General features: G+C 32.2%; 1 protein-coding gene across 1 annotated transcript in view; it reads left to right on the plus strand.

Moving 5' to 3' along the window:
- The first annotated feature begins 496 nt into the window (after positions 1-496).
- Positions 497-20,384, plus strand: part of LOC139502676 (E3 ubiquitin-protein ligase TRIM45-like) — a 101,382-nt gene continuing 81,494 nt past the window's right edge. Inside the window, exon 1 of the mRNA XM_071292209.1 lies at positions 497-569. The gene's annotated coding sequence lies outside the window, so the exon portion shown is untranslated. The remainder of the gene's footprint in view (positions 570-20,384) is intronic.

Below are 20,384 nucleotides of genomic sequence, written 5' to 3' on the forward strand. Positions count from 1 at the left end.
GTCAGTTCAAGTCAATAGAAAAAATGGAAGAAACATGGAATTTCGACGGCCGTCTATTTGCCAGGGGATTGCTTTTCATTACATTCAAAAGGTAAAAGACAAGTACATCCGAAGTTGTCGAATCAAATTATTATACCTCTTGTATAAAATTGAAAGATCTTTTAATTTGATGCAAAATTTCCTAAAAGATAATATTATACTCGCTTTGATTTGATTTTAAAAGTTTCCTCACTTTTTATACAAATCATATTTTTCATCTGGTCATGATGGAAGAATATTCATTTGATTAAATGATTGTGTCTTTTGAAAATATGGTAAAGTAATCTTTTTAACAGAGTTTACAAGAACGAAATTGTCCAAATAAAAATGTAAATTATAACATTGTAACATAGTCTGTGTTAAACCGACACTTTTAAATTGTTCAAAAATATCCCGCTTTTAAATCTTATTTATGTAGAGTCACTGTATCGATAACGAGGTATATGTATCCATATGAATCCATAAACAGGTTTAAACCAAACGCTGGGTGTCGGCAAATATTCGTGAAATAAGTGGTAACAGGAAACCAGGTAATCTTTAGCTTTACCTTGTTTTTTTTGCTACTATCATATGAATTGCGAAAAAGTTATATTTCTTAAAATTCTGTGTTTCATTGAAAACATAAAGTTGAATTGGGAAAATTTGTGCTACAATCAACTTCCTTGTCACTGTGTATCATCGCCACCGGAAATTGGTATCTAACGAAGCGGAGAGAAATAAAAAAAAAGTAAACAAGTTAAGAATTCATTCAATTTAAAGCATTTCCACTCATTTGATGAGGGTGCCGCTTAAGAAATGACTTTATGATATATAATTCTTCAATTTATTAGCCCGATAAGTACAAAATTAATACAAGATTTTGTGTAATACTCAAAAACTTGCCACTTAGTACCGAAAAAATTCGAGGTCGATCGTCCTCTGTCGCCCTATTCTCAAGATATTGAACTGTCTTTCATCTTTTTTCCAGACACGTTTTAAGATTATTATAGTGTGGCATTATATTTACTGAAATTTGATGTCAAAAAGATGTATTTTAAAGAATATAGACCATAAAAAATAAAGTCTAGAGTACGGCAACTTGCTCGTGTTGACAAATTTACTGTATGGCAACTTGTTTTCAACTGTATGGCAACTTGCTAATTTTAGAATATGTATTTACCGTCATTTCAAAGAAAATAAAGTATTAAGTTCAAATATCTAACGGGGGATACCTTTTTATGTTAAACTGTTTTTGCCCTTTTCAAGGTTTTGTTTAAAACTGTTATTTTAAATAAATTTAAACGGGTAACACGAATGACCGAATAACACTGTTATTATCCGAATAACACATGTAATGACCGAATAACTCTTCAAATATCAATATTAACATATTTGAGTGACTTTTAAACATATATTATTGAATAAAAATATAATAGAAGTGTATTTTATAACCTAAAAATGATTTACCAGTTGCAGGTAAGTTAATATTGATCATTATAAATTTATGGATATCGGTGTGTACTTCCAAGATGGCGACCAAGGAAATCGTATAGAATGAATAAAAGAAAGATTGCATACAATCCCTCAACGTGTTCATCTTAGACCACCAAAGTGGAGCCCTCACGCCATGAACAATGTGAGGGTGGGCCTTTTTAAAATAAAAATGGAATAGTAAACTGTTTTATTGTAAAAAAATTATAACTATTAAGATATCCTGCACAAGGCACGGGCTTATCTGTCATAGTCCGCGGAAATACTTTATTTAGAATTTATTGTAAAATATTTATAACTATTAAGATATCCTGCACAAGGCACGGGCTTATCTGTCATAGTCCGCGGAAATACTTTATTTAGAATGTATTGTAAAATATTTATAACTATTAAGATATCCTGCACAAGGCACGGGCTTATCTGTCATAGTCCGCAGAAATACTTTATTTAGAATTATTAAAAAATATATTTATCTGAAGCAATTGAGGCTGTCTTGTTTGTGCATAATAGTCCACATGTGGTTATTTGTCAAATAGGTAGCAATGATTGTGACAGATATTCTTTTGATGAGACTGCCTTCAGAACAGACATGAATATTTTCATTTATGCTTGTCTTTCGAGAGGAGTATCAGTGGTATTCATGTCAGTTATGAAGCGGTCTGGGCCTTGGTATTACACTCCCGATGAGCATACAGTTCGCCGAGAGATAGTGAACAAAATGATGAAAAGCATAGCTCTTGAAAATTATTTTGTACATTATTTCAAGCCAACTAATGTTTATCGGGTGGAATACGAAGCTCGTGACGGGGTACATTTCACTGAAGAGGGTTACCGTGCCTTCTTAGTAGCTTTGAGGAAGTCGGTCAGTTGGTTTATTAACAAAGTTAGCAAATGAACTGAAATATTTTCTCAATGACTCCACGTGAAATGTATTTTGTTTAAGAAGAAGAATTTTTTTTAACATCGAATGACTAAAATAATCCCAAAGTTCTTACATATTTTTAATTTTAAATTATAACTTGCTAGAAGAAAGCTTTTTTAACAGGAAAACTGAAATCAACTTTAAATACTTTTTTTTTTTTTTAATAATTTTAAATAATTTTATTTTAAATAATCAAAAATTATTGGTGAAACATTGAACATTATTACCCTTTCACAGAAAGCTAACATAGGATGTACATATTGTATATAGTTGTACATATTTATTTGTGTTCTTTTTTTCATTTTTATAATTATTGGTGTTGGTAATGCAGCCTTGGTAAACCAAGACAGTCACAAGCCTGTTTAATGCAGAGTGTCCATACCGTAATATAATTTCATTATCTCTTAATGATTAATTATGTAATGGGCACGTGTCAGTAAACAACAACCGAATTAACAATATAACAGAAGTGTGAGGTAATGATTATTTTGTTTATTCTAACATATTAACTCATTATCACTACTAAATTATATATTTGGTACTGAACATTATGAAAATAAAGGAAAGTAGCAATAAAAAACGTAAATACTAATTTTAGAAGAATATTATTTCTGATTTTTTAGTAACTTAAATTAAGTAACTTTAATACATTTTAAATGAAATAAGAAATAAATGAAATATAATAAACTTAGTGAAAGATTGTCTTCTTTGAAATTAAAAATTAAAAATTTTATTTTAATCTTCTTGTTCCATGTTTTGTTCTCTATTAATAATATAAAAACTCAATTTCACATTTATATACCTTATAATAAACGGTATGTCTGAAATATACTTAAAAAAATACTTACCTTTCTAGGGCCTTGGCCATGTCATACTTGTTGTCTGTAAAGCAGCAGTCCTTACATAGGAACTTTAGAGACAAATCTGACCAGGCCAATAACAATGCATCATCCATTGGGACACAAGCACTGTGAACCCAACGATCACAACAACTGCATTGAATGGTGCAATCAACACATTCTTCATCACATTGAACACACGGATATAAAGCCATTTTGAAAATGGAAGACAGCACAAATGTCTTCATGGTTTTTTATACAAAATTATAGTTACTTGTAAAAACATTTATATTTGCCAATGAAAATCTTTAATTTAGTTTTGAGAAAATTTTATTAAAACAAACATACGAATCATCCATTCAGAAGCTTTGTTTTTATTAAAACAATCAAGTATAATAATTTTTTGATTAAATTTGAATTGAATATGTGAAAATTCTTAATTACATTTTATTTAATGTTGAGTAAATTGTTATGAAAAGTAACTAGTGATTGGAGTAATTGCATTGCTTTGATGTACTGGTTAAATTTTCAAATCCTTTCTGAAAAACAATCATTAGACAATTCTCTGTATATACAGTAAAATATTTAATACTACATTTTCATAGCGTTTTCCTTTGAAGGCATATGCAATCTTTCTTTTATTCATTCTATACGATTTCCTTGGTCGCCATCTTGGAAGTACACACCGATATCCATAAATTTATAATGATCAATATTAACTTACCTGCAACTTGTAAATCATTTTTAGGTTATAAAATACACTTCTAATATAATTTTATTCAATAATATACAGTCCGCCAAAAGTTAAGCACCACCGAAATATAATTCGCAATATTTTTTTAACTATTTCGATAAAATATTAATGTTTGGTGTTATGAATTACCTTTTAAAAATTAACATAAACTAAGAAAATTCATTACGACCAAAAAGATTGAACTCCGATAAAGCAGTCAAGCAACCTTTTATTAAAGGTCATCTGTGCGTTTACAAATACACTGTTTCCCCAGGTGGTCGTATTAGTGTTCTTACATTGGTCCGTCGACTACATAGAGGCAACCTAAGAGCGAGTCGTGGTGTATAGAGACTTGTAATTACAGGCAGGCACTCTACCGTCAGGTTTTAATGGCAAAATGACGTTCTATGTTTGAAAATAGGAAGCTGACAAAACACTCATTGGTCAGATGGGAATCAGTAACTTTTACTGTCAGTAGACCCCATAATACGAATTTCGCGGGAAAACAAAACGGCCGATGACCAAGACAATGTTTGCACAAGGACTGCATTCAGTGCTGGTGTTGTTCCAGTACGGGGTTGCTTCTTATACCGTTATAAGCTGGGTATGCATATTCTGATGGGTAACATAAATGCATAGACATACAGAGATTTGATGCCTTAAAACAATTTAGTCCCTTGTTTTAATAATCCCCCACTTGCGTCAACATTGTCAAGACCCTTGTACATGGACGACAACGCTAGACCACACAGGGCACGGATTTTAACCGAGTTCAAAGAGCAACAAGCCATTTACACTATGTTTTTACCTTGCATGTCTCAATACATAAACCCTTTCAAACATGTCTGAGGTGCCATTGGCGGAAATCTCAATCGCAGAGATCCACCTTCACAATATTTTGTCGATTTTAAAGTGGCATTTGTTGTTTTATGCAACACATTCGTTAACTAAAGTTTTGAAGGCTTGTACCGAGAATTATACGTCGTGTTATGAAACTGTACCGGAAGAGAGGTTGTTACATATGCTATTGACTCAAATATTGACATAAAATTTGCCAAACATACCAAAGATTATGTGTAGAAAATTTTATTGATATTGGGTAATCAATTGTTGTAAAAAAATAAAATCACAGTGAAACTTAAATTCTGTTTCTGAACTGTGTAATTTACACTACTTCTATGAACAAAAAACCTATATGCATAGAACCTTCATAAGTGACCAAAATTATATTTGTGGTTTGTTTATGGTATACGTTAGCAAAATTGCTATATGATTGTTTTCTTTTTTTCGAGGAATCATTGATTTTTTATATTTGAAAAAAAATCGATGCAATAAAAATAGGTAGTGCTCAACTTTTGGCGGACTGTATATATGCTTAAAAGTCACTCAAATGTGTTAATATTGATATTTGAAGAGTTATTCGGTCATTACATGTGTTATTCGGTCATTCGAGGTACCGAATTTAAACTGTTAACTGTTTTTGACCCACTGTCTGTAATCTGTTCTGTTAAAATTTGCAGCGTTGTTAACTGTTTATTTGAAATTCGCATTCCTGTTATCGGTTACTTAATACATAAAGTGTTCACTGTTTTTGACATCATTTTCTCTGTTAACTGTTATTTACAAGAATCACATTAAAATTTGCTGTCCATCTCTTTCTTTACGTTGTTTCCGCAAAGGAGTGACATAAACAGCATATATGTAACTGCATGTCTTTAAAAATTTTGAGTTAGTAAGGCCACACCAATTTAATTTCTTGTTCTACGGATTTTTGGACTCCAAAATTTGGGGCGAGCGAGCGATTTGAAAATTTTAATAAAAAAATATTTAATTTGCAAATTTTTGAGGCGAAGCTTGAAAAGTAAAGGCGAGCGATTATAATTTTTTTTTGTAAACATAAAATAGTAGGTTTTGACAATATTAAAGCTTGATTTATCACTTGTATTTTGACATTTCTTTAATTTCTGAAGTATTTTTCCCTGTTCACCAAGAAATAATTAAATCTGGTCTATGTATGTGTGACTGACAATGAGACAGTTCTCCATCCAAGTCATAATCAGTTTGGGGACAACCCCTTAATGTTATAAATATCCCTTTTACATGTTTTATGAGGGATCAATATAAGTTATAATATATTTGTTTGTACAAAAGGGCTCATATTTTCTCAAAGAACTATATATCTATCTGGTATTAAATGGTCAAAACATGTCCAAGAATTTTGTAATATTCCTGGACTTTAACCAAGTTAACACATTTTACTTTAACAGTTTAATATTATTCAAAATAAGTGGACCCCTCTTTTAGAAAAAGTTGTTTAAAATATGATGTAACTCTCCTCTTTTTGAGTACAAAATTCTCAGTTTTCAAAGATTTTGTATAGAAGAATTATACAAATCCTTGGTAATTCTATTTTCTTTTCTACATCAGTAAACTGACCCCTTGTCTGAGGGAGGGTTGTTCTCAACCTGATAATAACAAACACAGGTCAAAGTACGGCCTTTTACACAGGGCTTTGATACAGACCAAACAGAAGGCTATAAAGGACCCCAAAAATATTAGCATACACAAACGATCTAATTTATATATCATGTATATCCAAACGGGAAAATACCAATGAACAACAGCAACAAACAATAACTGCTGAACGACAGGTCCCTCAATCAATCAGGACAGGTGCATAAACATGCAGCAGCTATGGATAGTTTTGTTTCGCCAGCATACAATATAATTGCAGTTGAAGGCAATTCCTTCAGAAGTTCTTTGTACTTTATTCTAACAACGAATATTTTTTAATAGGGAATATAAGTAAGGGGAAAGTAACCAATTTTTTGTTCTTTACGGGTATCCGCTGTTATAAATTTATAACGGAGCACTCCCGCTTTGGATAACATGGATAAATAGGTTTCATGCTGAAACAAATATTCTCACAGATATTGCAAAGTGTGGTGGGGTGCTTTTATGTTTAAAATCGATGTATACAGGTTAGACTGTGATTTTAAAAACAAATGTTGATATCTTTTTATAATATTTACAACAAAAAAACGGTGCGGGAAATGGACATGATTACATTTCCGGATGCGGGAAGCGGGAATATAAAAAAAATAAAAAAATTCTGTTTTGAAAAAAATAGGTGCGGGCGGGTCCGTCGAACAAGGAATCAAATTGGTGTGGCCTAAATCCTTAATAAAATTGAGAATGGAAATGGGGGAAATGTCAAAGAAACAGAAGCCCAACCAAATAGAAGAAAACAACCGAATGCATCGAGAACATTGTGCACTAGGGTGGCAATACACAGTTAGGAAAAAAACTTAAAATTGACACTCAAAATTTTTTAACACCATCTTTCCCTTCCTTCCTAACAAATATGGCTTAGTATTTGAGTTATGCATGTGTATATTTATGGAAAGAGAATCGTCCATAGATTTGATTTCCAATAGTTATAATGCCGGGTGAAATATAATATCTTTTTTGTGTAACCATTGAAACAATCAGCATTTATTTGATACAAAATATTGCAAAATAAAGGGTTGAACATGTCACAAAGGACTCATAAATTTGGTCCAAAGGAAAATTTCAATCAATTAGAGTGATACCTTTCCTGAAACCATAGACATATATCTATCAAGAGGTAAACAAAAATCATATGCATTTCTGCTGGTTTTTCCATAAAATTGAAAAACAATACAAAATTTCTAAATCTATGGCGGTACGGATATGAAAATGTGGACGGTCAAACTGAAAAAAAATGGCCTATAAAACATGCTAAAAACTATCTAAATGTTCATATAAACCCATGAGGAAGGCTGTATTATTCTTCAACTATCTAAAATTCAATTTTAGTGTACAAAAACTTTCATATTTAGAAAATTCACCATGGCCATAATGCGAAACTAAACTTGTTAAACTTGTAACTGCGAATTGGTATATACCTGAAGCTGTCTCCTAAGTGAGCAATCATTCAACTAGAAAAAGGGGGTAGAAGTTCAATGTTTGTTTCTTGGAACATATAAATGAACCAAAATTTAAAAAATGAAATAAATACAAGACTATATAGCAAAGGTTACGGACAGTCAAGTTGGCCCACGGTCAGGTGCAAGACATGCGGCAGTGTTAAACATGTTTTTGGATATCTCAAGCCCCCTTTATACGTCTAACCAATGTAGTTCAATTCTGGCTTCTATATTTGTAATGTACTCAAAACGTTAAAAGGAAGAGCCGCTTCTTATCCAGCTAAAACCCTGGTCGTCGGTCCTATGATGAAAATAATTCAGATGTATATGGAATGTTTAATAAGTTACATTGTCCCAGAGTACCTGAATGGAATTGTGAAAAATAAAGTACCTTTTCAATTTGCAATTCGTAAAATAACTCAACATTGTGGCCTGGTAGAAGAGGCAGAAAAATGAGGACTTGGTTCTCAAATTGATGTCAAATTTGCTAGTCTAAGACGTCAGAAATGTAAAGAAGGACCAAGGCTTTTTTTTCAGCTCAAAGTTCTTAATTGGGACTTAGAGATGAAAGAGTGCTTCAACTTGTGACACCTTACATGTTACTTTCTGATTAATACACTGCTTTTGGTGATTTAATAATAAAAATCAGTAATTTTTTTTAATTCCTTTTGATAAAATCATGTAAGCAATGAGTTCTTTGAATACCCTGAGATGAGACCATAGTCCCCGCCATAAAAAAAATAATGTTCCGCGCCCTATAGTATTCACTCATTTTGTCTGCTTCCTATATATATATATATATATATATATATATACGTCATGACGATAACCCAAGTTTGCTACGACTGATTGAAATAAAACATTAATTCAACAATACGCATAGCAAGAAGAAGCATTCCTTTTGCTGTTTGGAGCATTTTCGATTATTTATGACATAGTCATTTTCCTCGGAGTCAATCACTCCGTCTGCTTTTCCATCCGTGTGTATTCTGAAAATTAGTCAGCTTTATAAAAGATTCCTTAGAGAGTTTGGCATTTATACGACTTTGTACAGTGGTTTTCAAAATTTTGAATACATTGAAGATATGCACATCCCCTTTTCATTTCTTTTGAGTTTGTTTGGAAAAAAGGGTAAATTAAAGTTGCTGTTAACTGTTATCAGCATTTAACATTTGTTGTTAACTGTTTTTTCCAAAATTGAGGTGTTGTTTTAAAACATGTTAACGTACCCCCTATTGCCCCCCTCCCACCATCTAATTATGCATTAGATAAAAATGCATTAGATAGAAATACCATTCGCTTGACAGCATTTAAGATGCAAGCACATTATATATTTTAAAAAAGAAACTGACAAGAAAATTAATTCTAAATACAATTCCCGATTTATTTCTTCTTACTTTCGATGAAAACAAAGTATTTTCTTAACTTTTCTTTTTACAAATGAATCATTTCAGAAATAAAAAAATTTAACAATGTATTTAACCCAGCACATACTGTATGTGTATGTACGAATTATCGATCCCATGGTTTGTTGGTTGTCGTTGGTTCATCTCTATCATATTTGTTGTTTTTCATAAATTGTCAGTTTGTTATGAGCTAGTCCGTTAGTTTTCTTGTTGAATCCTTCCACATTTATCATGTCGGTGCTTTTTATAGCCGACTATAAGATACGAGTTTTCGTTGTTGTAGGCCGTACGATAGCATATAATTGCTTACATACATTGTTGAAGACCGTACAGTTACCTATAGTTGTTAATTTCTGTGTCATTTTGGACTCTTGTGGAGAGTTGTCTCATTGGCAATCATGCGATTACCACATCTTCTTTTTATACATACACTTGATTTGATCCTGATGGATAGTTATCTTATTTGCTATCATACCACATCTAAACTGTTTTTATTTATTTTTTAAACTAGCACCAACAAAAGATGAATGGGCGGGTTATTTTATTGAACTTACAAAATTTCACCCTAATACCGGCGTCACACATCAGCGTATAGCTCCGACGTACGCCGGGCGTATTAAAAAATCTTGTACGCTGCCAATACTCTAGTAATTTTGGATGCATTCAAACTTTCAATCATATCTGTAATGTCTGCACAACGAGCTCTAAGCGTGTAATGGGCGTACGAGAAGCGTACTCAAGCGAGACGCGTCCCGTTCGTATCTTGGACGTTCTATTATGGGGTGTTTGTAACAAACACACCCGCATACGTTTTACTTAATGACGAACGATCTCAAAAGGTATACAACGCGTCCTTAACGTGTATCAAACTTATCTGTAGCGCGTTAAACGCGCTTGTAGCGTATGTATATACGCTAGACATAGGCTTGATCTGGATGAACATTTTTATGCTGCATAAAAATTTCCTCGAGTTGTAGCGTTCACCAAGCGTATACATGTGTATTTCGACGTACTTCAAACTTACGCAACGTGCGTTTAACGATTGTTTAGCGTTCCTCTGGCGTGTAACTAACCGACTTTGTCAATTTTCTCTGTACGTTTGGTGCACGCCGTTTTATACGCCAATGTGTGACGCCGGCATAACAACAAATAAGACAACAGTCGTTAGTAGTATAACGATATATATATGAATATATTTAGGATAATATGGTTGAAAAAATAACCATTTGTGTACAAAGTCGAAAAGCTGTACGCAACGACGACTTCTGAACGGAATTATTTTAAACGGCATATATTTAATAACATTTGAGAAGTAAGTCATTTTGTATATTTGTAAGCCTGTAAAGCTTCGATATCAACAAAATATCGCCACTTGATATTATCAAAACAGTGATTAATTTCCTCTTATAATTATAATATATTGCATGACGCCGTACAGACAGAAGTTGTTATTTTGCAATTCGCCGTACAACGTCCTGCAATTCGCCGTACAATAAACAAACAATGTTTTTGTCCATATTTTAAAAACATCTTTTTGACATCAAATTTCAGTAAATATGATGCCACACTGTAATAATCTAAAAACGTGTCTGAAAAAATAATGAAAAACAGTTCAATATCTTGAGAATGGGGCGACAGAGGACGATCGGGCTCGACATTTTCCGGTACTAAGTGGCAAGTTTTGGAGTATAACACAAAATCTTGTCTTAATTTTGTACTTATTGGCCGTATGATTTAAAGAATTATATATCAGGAAATCATTTCTTAAGCGACACTCTCATCAAACGAGTGGAAATGCCTTAAAGTGATTGAATTCTTAACTTGTTTACTTTTTTTCTCTTTTTCTCTCCGCTTCGTTAGTACCAAATTTCCGGTGGCGATGATACACAGTGTTGTACAAAAGATTTATTCGTAAATAAAATGTCACATATTTTAGATAAAGATTTGATGTACTGATTAACTTGAGTATAAACGTATTTTGCCTTTATTGGGATGATTGTTTTGATGATTAGCACACGAGACCTATACACATATAATGTCTGATGAGTTTTCCCTGCTGACATTAAGGAGGAATTATTTGTCAAATTCATGTTCACCGAATTGCCTTATTTCTCTCTTTATAGTTAGCAAAGGTACCAGGATTGTAATTTAATACGACAGACATAACTTACTTTGCATGGAATCGATAATATCTATCAATATTTTGTGTTTATTTCTGTCCTGACGTCATCTATTTAAATATCGAGATGACTTCCGAAAACTGCAGACAGTCATATAGGGTAAGCTTGATATAAAAATACATAGCTTTGCCAACAGAAAGCGACCATGTGCAATTGGAACTATCTAAAAATCACAAATTATGCACCTTGAATTAAATTTCAACGCAAAAAAAAATAGATGTTATCAACTTAAATATACCAATTAGGCTTTTTTAACCGTTTCTACCAAAGATTTCCATTTCTTTTGTTTAATTTCAATTTTAAAAACGCTTGATTTACTGGTCCGAGACCACAATTATTTCGTAGTGCATTTCTTTTAGAACATAAATGAAAATAAAAAATATCCCACCTGCGCTTTCTCAAAGAAACTTTTGGGACAAATTATAACAAAATTATAGAAAACTTCATCGGCTCTAACTCAAAATATAGACAATTTTATGTTTATGGCGTCTTGAAATCTTTTGACAGCTTCCGAAGTGCTAATTTTAAACCTTTTTCAGCTGGACCAAATCACTACTTTCCTTTAAAATTCTGGACCCAAATTTCTTTACAGTGTAATTTCACCCCTCTACTTGCAATTTGAGGCATTAAACATGGAGAAATAAATTTGGAAGGGGTATAAAAATTAATGGCAAGTAACCCACTGTCAACACTAGAGACTATATTTGTGAACAAGGAAAATCAAGGGAGGACAATTGTGGTCTCGGACCTAATAGGATAGAGAGAGTTGACAAATCTTTAAAAAACTTGGTATGACCAAAGCTTAATGAATTATAACACTCCTTACAAAGTTTCATGACAATAGGATGTATATTATAGACAATAAGTCAAGTTTTATACTCATCTTTGCGTGCAAAATATTGACGTTAAAATTGAAAAAATCGACTATCAACATTTGGGGCTTTAAAAATTAAAATATTGCAAAAAAATACTTTTTATATGCCTTAAATTATAACTTATCATGTACTAATAGCAAAAGAGTACTCATTTGTTTGATCAGACTTGGTATAATTATTCAAGAGTCAAATTTATATAAGCCTGCGCCTAAAAATTGAGGTTTTTCAATGAAGGGGGGCCTTACATGAAGATGTAATATTTTCCAGCAATTTTGAATTTGTGAAGCTTTTGGGTTATAAATAATCCTTACATATGTATTAAATGTACTTTAAATGGAAAGAAAAGTTACAAATAACATATCATAATAGTTTAAAAGAGTCTTAGGCCAAGTGATTCTGGAAAGAATTTGTGGTCAGTTTAGGCCGTATCACATATTTATATTAAAAAATGCATATTGAGGCTATAAGAAATAAAAACTTGTGTCTTTTTTTATCATTTCTATACTCATGTGACATGATACAACAAATCTGAGCACAAAAAGACTCTTGCAATTAACTTTTCTTACAAACAGTATGGTCTGATACAAAGATCTTTGCCTTTTTAGGGAAAAACTTGCATGCAATTTATTCTCAACAGGCTTATATTTAAACCACTTCATATCCTACAGAAGAAAAGAAAGGTATTATGTGAAATGGAAAAGGTACAATAGACATTGTAAAGTGCTTTTGATACAAATTTAGTGAGGTCTTTATTATGGACTTCAAATTTTATGTACCAAACTCCCCACTTTTGACTTCATCCAAACAGGGCATTAGACAAGGGTCATTTATACAACACATTTTGCACATTTTGTCTGAGATAATCTTCTTTTCTGTAGACTCATAGTTTATAAATAAGAACTAGATAAAGGCATAGAAACAAAAATATTGACACATGAAAACCTGTCAGATAGAAAGTCAGGATGCCATGTATGCATCAATATTGAAAAAGCTATAAAATGCCTATTTTGACCATAAAATGCCAAAGTTGGCAATTTTTGCGGAATTCTATATAATAAAAGTTTATATCCTTTAGTTTTATGCTATTTGACAAATTGACACCATCAAATCATTTAGGGAAGTTGCCAAAGTACAGATTCTATATTTACAGATTTCACCTCTTAGGTCCGAGACCACAATTATTTCGTAGAGCATTTCTTTCAGAACATAAATGAAAATAAAAAATATCCCACCTGCGCTTTCTCAAAGAAACTTTTACAGTGTGTTGTACTACTTTTGGGACAAATTATATCAAAATTATAGAAAACTTCATCGGCTCTAACTCAAAATATGGACAATTTTATGTTTAGGGTGTCTTGAAATCTTTTGACAACTTCCAAAGTGCTAATTTTAAACCTTTTTCAGCTGAACCAAATCACTACTTTCCTTTAAAATTCTGGACCCAAATTTCTTTACAGTGTAATTTCACCCTCTACTTGCAATTTGAGGCATTAAACATGGAGAAATAAGTTTGGAAGGGGTATAAAAATTAATGGCAATTAACCCACTGTCAACACTAGAGACTATATTTGTGAACAAGGAAACTCAAGGGAGGACAATTGTGGTCTCGGACCTTTTACTATATCAAAAATAAATTTAAAAAACATTTAAGTCCAGAAAATATATTTTCAAAATTAATATTACACCATCTGACCTATTCCAAAAGTTGTTTCAGTTTAAAACAGTTGTTTGTTCTTACAAACTATTAATATCATTGACATCAAGTTAAGGAAGCTAACAAACAAATAAATTACATGACCCTGTAAAAGAAACATCCCCCAAAAGTATCATAAAAATAGCGTACCCCAAGGTAAATGCAATTAGGAGAAAGTCCTTATTGACATTATTGACTTAAATGGAAATAATTGGGATCCAGCAGTAAAAACTATGTAAACATACATCACTAAAGGGTTTGTAATTGGTAGTGCTTAGAGTATAGAGTATATTAAAACATAATCCCCTCTTGTATTCACTTTCCCGATAAAGTACCAATAAAGTAAAATATAAATACAAGGGGTAAATAAAATGGAAACAACACTGTAGAAATTTACAGACAAGACCGCTTCCTTATGAACCCACTCGCACTATTAAACCATCAAATCGAAAAACATATATGTGAATGAACAAATACCGAGTCACTCCGAGAGTCATACGAAATCACTATTTATTTGAGAATATAACAAGACGTTATTTTATATAACGTTGGCTCATTGATAATTCGTTCAGACACTGATGACGTATTGCACAATCCGTGAAATGTATATTCCATATGCAGGTGAAGTTGGAATATTGCTGCTAAGATAAAGAAAATTGATAGTTTTAAGATTGAAACCGTCTTTCCCCCTGTGGTCAATGTGGAAGTGTATTTTAAGAAATGAAGAAAGAATCTGTTTCTATGATTTTGTCTACATCTAGTTCTGGGAGATATATTAATGCGTACCCAGTTATAAAAGTTTGTATGTTAATCAACATGAACATAAACAAAACAAAAACTTATATGAAAATAAGAAAAGGTAGACCACGAATCAAAGGAATCAAAAGCCTACCTGGCTAGTCCACAAACTATAAGTGCCCTCTTTATTCTCAGCCTTTAATAGTGACATTATTCCATGGCTGAAAAGTACTTTTATTTCAACAGTTGAGCTGTTTTTGCAATTGTATGACTTAAAGAGATGGTATGGTAAATTGCAATGAGACAGAAAAAACATAAAAAAGAACACAAATTGAATCTTTTGTTTTGTAAACGACAGGTTTATACAACAAATGCTTAGCATTACAAAGTACAGATTCATGCTATGTGATGTGAATATATTGACCGGAAATAATAAATATTCTACAATTAAAAAGATATTTGTTTCAGCGAAATAACTGCAAGCAATACTTACTAAATTTCATGCGTCTAAACAGCATTTGGGATTTACTAAGTTACATGTATGATAGTAAAATTACTTAGCACGAAATTGCAGGAATATGATAGTGTGGTGGTTTAATCTTTTTTTTTATATAGATCTCAATCTCCTATCTCTCTCATATGACCAGAAGATTTATAAAAAAAAAATACATAAAGAAACATAGTGTGAAACCATCTAAGGCAAACAACTAATTGTAGTTCAATTGTTTAAAGGGGAAAACAATAATAAAATATATAATAGATTGATGACAAAAAGAAAATTCTTCCTTTAAATGTTTTTTTTCTATCTTTTTTGATTAGTTTGTAAACCTTATAGTTCAGCTGCAAAGTTATCATTGTTTTTAATATGCAAAAAATCGGTCTTAACTGAAACGAGTATCAATTACATGTTTTGTCGAGTATTTAGTTTTCAGAAACTGTCAGGACTTTCATAGATTAACCGTTAGCCCCTCATAATTTCCGTACTCAACAGTGAAAATTTGTTCAAATTTGAAGAATTCAATATAGGCGTTAGGTAGCACTCCACGGTTAGGTGTGTAGTTTCGCATTTTGGCCCCTGTGGATTTTTCAAATATGAGAGCTAGTGTGCAATAACATTCCTTTTTGGATAGCTGAGTATCAAAATAGCCTTCTTATTGGGTTTAAATGAACATCATGATTATGTTATGTAGAGTGGGGTGCGCATATTCGCCGGGGACACAATTTCGCCGTTTTATAATTTTGAGTTGTAAATACTTCAAAAGATGGCTGAAATGGAAGAAATATGCCGGTAACTAAGATTGTTATAACAAATACAATTTTATTCTAAACTACGACAAAATTGCGGCACTTACCTCAAAGGACCGAAAAACGGTTAACGATTTTCGGCCAATTTTCTGAATGAATAACACGATTTCAAAGAAGTATTTCTTAGAAAATCTTTGACTGATTGCCCTAAATTTCAGTTCTGTACACATTTAAAATGTCTGCTATTGCCATCTATAATGAAATTAATTTGAAAAATATTGTTCGAAGCTGCAGTTATTTGGGTTTAAATAATTGTACAAAAACGGCGAATATGTGTCCCCCATTGACAAAACATCAGGCAATTTCAAACACCCTTTAATCTAACTTTTCAGATGATTATTTTCAAACAAACAAGTTTTCAAGCTTAAGAATATTTTGCATTTGAAGTTATCTTCATATAGAAATATCAGTATACTTCAAAAACATATAGACCTCAACATAAACTGTGGAAAACATGGAAAGATATGGCGAAAATGAGCACCCCACTCTATGTAATATAGGCTGTTTTCTGTATGACAGTCCGTATTTGCATGTCCGTACCATACATTGGTACGGCAATTATTGTAATGTTTTATCGCACGAACTTTGTGATTAGATTTTACGAAAAAATGAGGCAAATGACACCCATTTTTTATTTGATCATTTGGAAGATGTATGTCAACAGTTTCTAAAAAGGTATCACTCAAAGGCATTGAAATTCAAGTTTGATTCAAATTTTGGGAAGATATGTGACATGTTAACCCCCTTTTTTGCAATATGTTATGGTAAATAAATGCAGAATGTTGCCATGGATATACATAAAAGGAATTATTTTTCACCCTTTTAACTTTTGAAAATCAAATCTATGGAAGATACTGATTACAAGCATATGCACATGTACAACACAAACAGTTCGGTTTATGTATTAGAAATCCAGGAATAGGATATGATAAAACATTTTGTGGCTCATTTTTTATTTTCTTTTCTAACTGTGGAGTGCTACCTTATGGCACATCAGAAAGCACAGAAATGCACTTATAAGATAAATTTTACCACAAATCTTTTGTTTTTTAATGTTCTTGTTTTAGTTTTAAAGGTAATAAATCTGCTAGGATTGCAATTCATGTTTATTTTATTGTGTACTGTCCTTAGCAACCAAATATACACATTTTGACACTCAGACATATTGCGGCTATAAGGGGCAAAATTGGCCTCAATTTCGAGAATTTATCAAACTCTACTCATTCGTATGTGTATGGCTTTCTTTTTCCGTTGGACATATTCATTTTATGAAAAAAAAGTTTTTTTGTAGTTATGACGTCATAATGCCGTGTTTTGACAACACTTCACACTGCATATTTGTTGGCTTTTCACAATTTTTAACTCATTTTCACTAACTTTTTTTACGAAAAAAGTACCAGCGCATTCTTGCCCCAACGAAATATTTTGCCAGAGCAATAATACCAACAAAAAGCATCTTATGTTGAAATATTTCAGTGGGGCAAAGCTGCGCTCATACTGAATTTCAATTAAAAACTTGCTCAAAACCGGCATCAAAGTTCCAAAATTTTTCGTCCATTTTTCATAATATACCGTTATCGGACTAAGGTTGACCGTGAACAGTTGTATTTTTTTAACACATTTTTTTGTCAATGGTTGATAATAATAAAGTTTCATTATAGAAAGTAAATTATAAAGTGTTCTTCTTCATATTAAAGTATAACATAACCTCTCAAGTACAGCCTAGCCTTGGTCGTCTATATTTATTGTAAGTGATTACGGAACTGACACACGGATTTTTACTGGTTTCTGTTGTTAAGAAGCTTTTTATAGCGGAATAGAAATCAGTGTATCATTCGTTAAATACTTGATATTAACAGACAGAATTAAAAGAACTTTTAATATATAACTTAACACGTAAAAAATTCCCCAGCACAGCAGGGGCGTGTTTTTTTTTTGTTCTTTGGTAGTGAGCAAGAAGAGGTCCATTTCTGTTTTTTTTTTTTTTTTTGCATTGGGAAGATCTTCTAGCTCTCTTCTACCGCCTCCTTTTAAATTAGTGGTTTAGACGCAGAGGCACAAAACAAACTCTACTTTCAACACTCATGATTTGGCAAGTGGTCAGTTTAAATCATTAGATGAGGAATGAAGAAGGAAAGAGGGCATTATTGATCATTTCAATATGTCGCTAAACATGCCTATTTTTCAATTCTTAGCAGGCAACCATATTCATATACGAAATACTCCTGTCCCCACCCCAACCGAAGTTATTAAATATCAGATGGTTTTCTCTTATTTAACACAACTTTAAATTGATGCTAATTTTTAACGCACAGTGACACATATTTCATGCATATTCAGGAAACACGAAATTAAACGTCAGATATATATAATATAAAAACGAAGAGATGTGTGATTATTGATTATATGGCAGCTATCCACCGGAGTTCAAATATGAAGTGGATGTAAGCAATTACAGGCAACCGTAAGGCCTTCAATAATGACAAAATCCGATACTGTTAAATCGTTTATAAAAGTCCATGAAAAGTGTGAAGCAATTTAAACGAATAAACTAACGGTTTAATTATACATAACAAATCAATTTTAAAAGTATCAAAAATGAGTTGAGACATGAACCAACGACAACCACTAAACTGCAGGCTCCTGACTTGGGACAGGTTCATAAATAATATGGCAGGGGGTAATATTAAAACGAAGATGTGGTATGATTGCCAATGAGACAATTTCTCACAAGAGACTAAATGATGCAGAAATTAACAGCCATAGATCACCATATGCTCTTCAACAAAAAGCGTAATAAAATTGAGAAAGGAAATGGGGAATGTGTCAAAGAGACAGCATTTCACATACTCAGCTATAAAAGGCCCCGAAATCACTAGAAGTAAACTAACAGCCTAATTAATGTACAAAATAATGAACGAAAAACAAGTAAGTAACACAGCAACAAACAACAACCACTGACTTACAGGCTCCTGACTTGGGACAAGCATATAGTTTTTTTCATACATAATTTGGTGGGGATAAGCATGTAAGCCGCAGATCCCAACCACCCCCTAACCTAGTACAGTGGTTTAACAGCACAACAGCATGTTTGTGAGCGCTCAACCCTCCCCAAAGCTGTAACAGTAGCGTAGCAGTACAATAAAAAAAACAACCTGCACAAATCAGTTGCAATTAGATTAACTCAAAATATCGGTACGGGCCAAAAACACAAAAAAAAACCCCAGCAAACTAGAATTAAGACAATAGAGTATTGAACTAAGAGTATTTGCAATTACTGGAAGTGTGTTCAAAACTAGTTTCAACTAGTACTGATATAAATCTTGTTCTCCCAGAATGAAGTATCAATCAGAACACAATCAACTGATTTATTTATTAAGAAACGTCTGGTATACCTTGTATACTTACATATAGATCCATATATAGAAATAATAATTAGGACCAGACGATGTTCTTCAAGGAGAACCATAGAAAAACGATATTTAGAACTTCCAGATATCTTAGCTTTATACAAAAAAAAATCCAGTTCGGTTACTTTAAAAAAAAAATGTATAGACTGAGATGTACTTTTTGATCAGTCATATTCCAGACAAACATTGACGATTTTTCGTGCAGTTTAAGATTATTCTTAAAAATCAAATAGCGGGAGATTAAGCCTGGTTTGTTTAGAAAAATTGAGATATAGGAAAGCACAAAGAAAATTGTAACGAACAGAGCACACTTTTACAGTCATGCATGTCTACGGGACGTATCTTAATTTTCAAAAAAAAGAAAGTCATCGAAAACTTAATTTATGTCATCCAACATAACAAAAAATCTGCTATATTCGACGTCAAAATTAATTTTTATTTTACTCTTCACCAGAAGACATTCTGGAGATGTGCAGATGAGACCAATAAAACACGCCCATGACGAAAACTTCAGTTTCCATTTTGCACAATTAACGTCTGTTTGGTAAAACAAAAATAATTTAGACCATGGCATAATCAACAATGATGAAATGGCCATATCATTGATATAAACAATTAAGTTTAATAAGAAGTAACGAAATGAAAAAAAAAATTGTTCCTATCGTTTATGAATCAAAATGATCAATATGAGTTGGGTCATTTTCAAAAAATGTCGAATTTTCAGTACACCCATGCTAAAAGTTTTATTTCTAATGGAAATTTCAGTTGTAATGGTTTAAATGAAAGCTTGTCGGATTTGTGAGTCAGAACATTAATAATAAACA

The sequence above is a fragment of the Mytilus edulis genome, chromosome 14 (assembly GCF_963676685.1).
Source record: "Mytilus edulis chromosome 14, xbMytEdul2.2, whole genome shotgun sequence".
Taxonomy (NCBI): domain Eukaryota; kingdom Metazoa; phylum Mollusca; class Bivalvia; order Mytilida; family Mytilidae; genus Mytilus; species Mytilus edulis.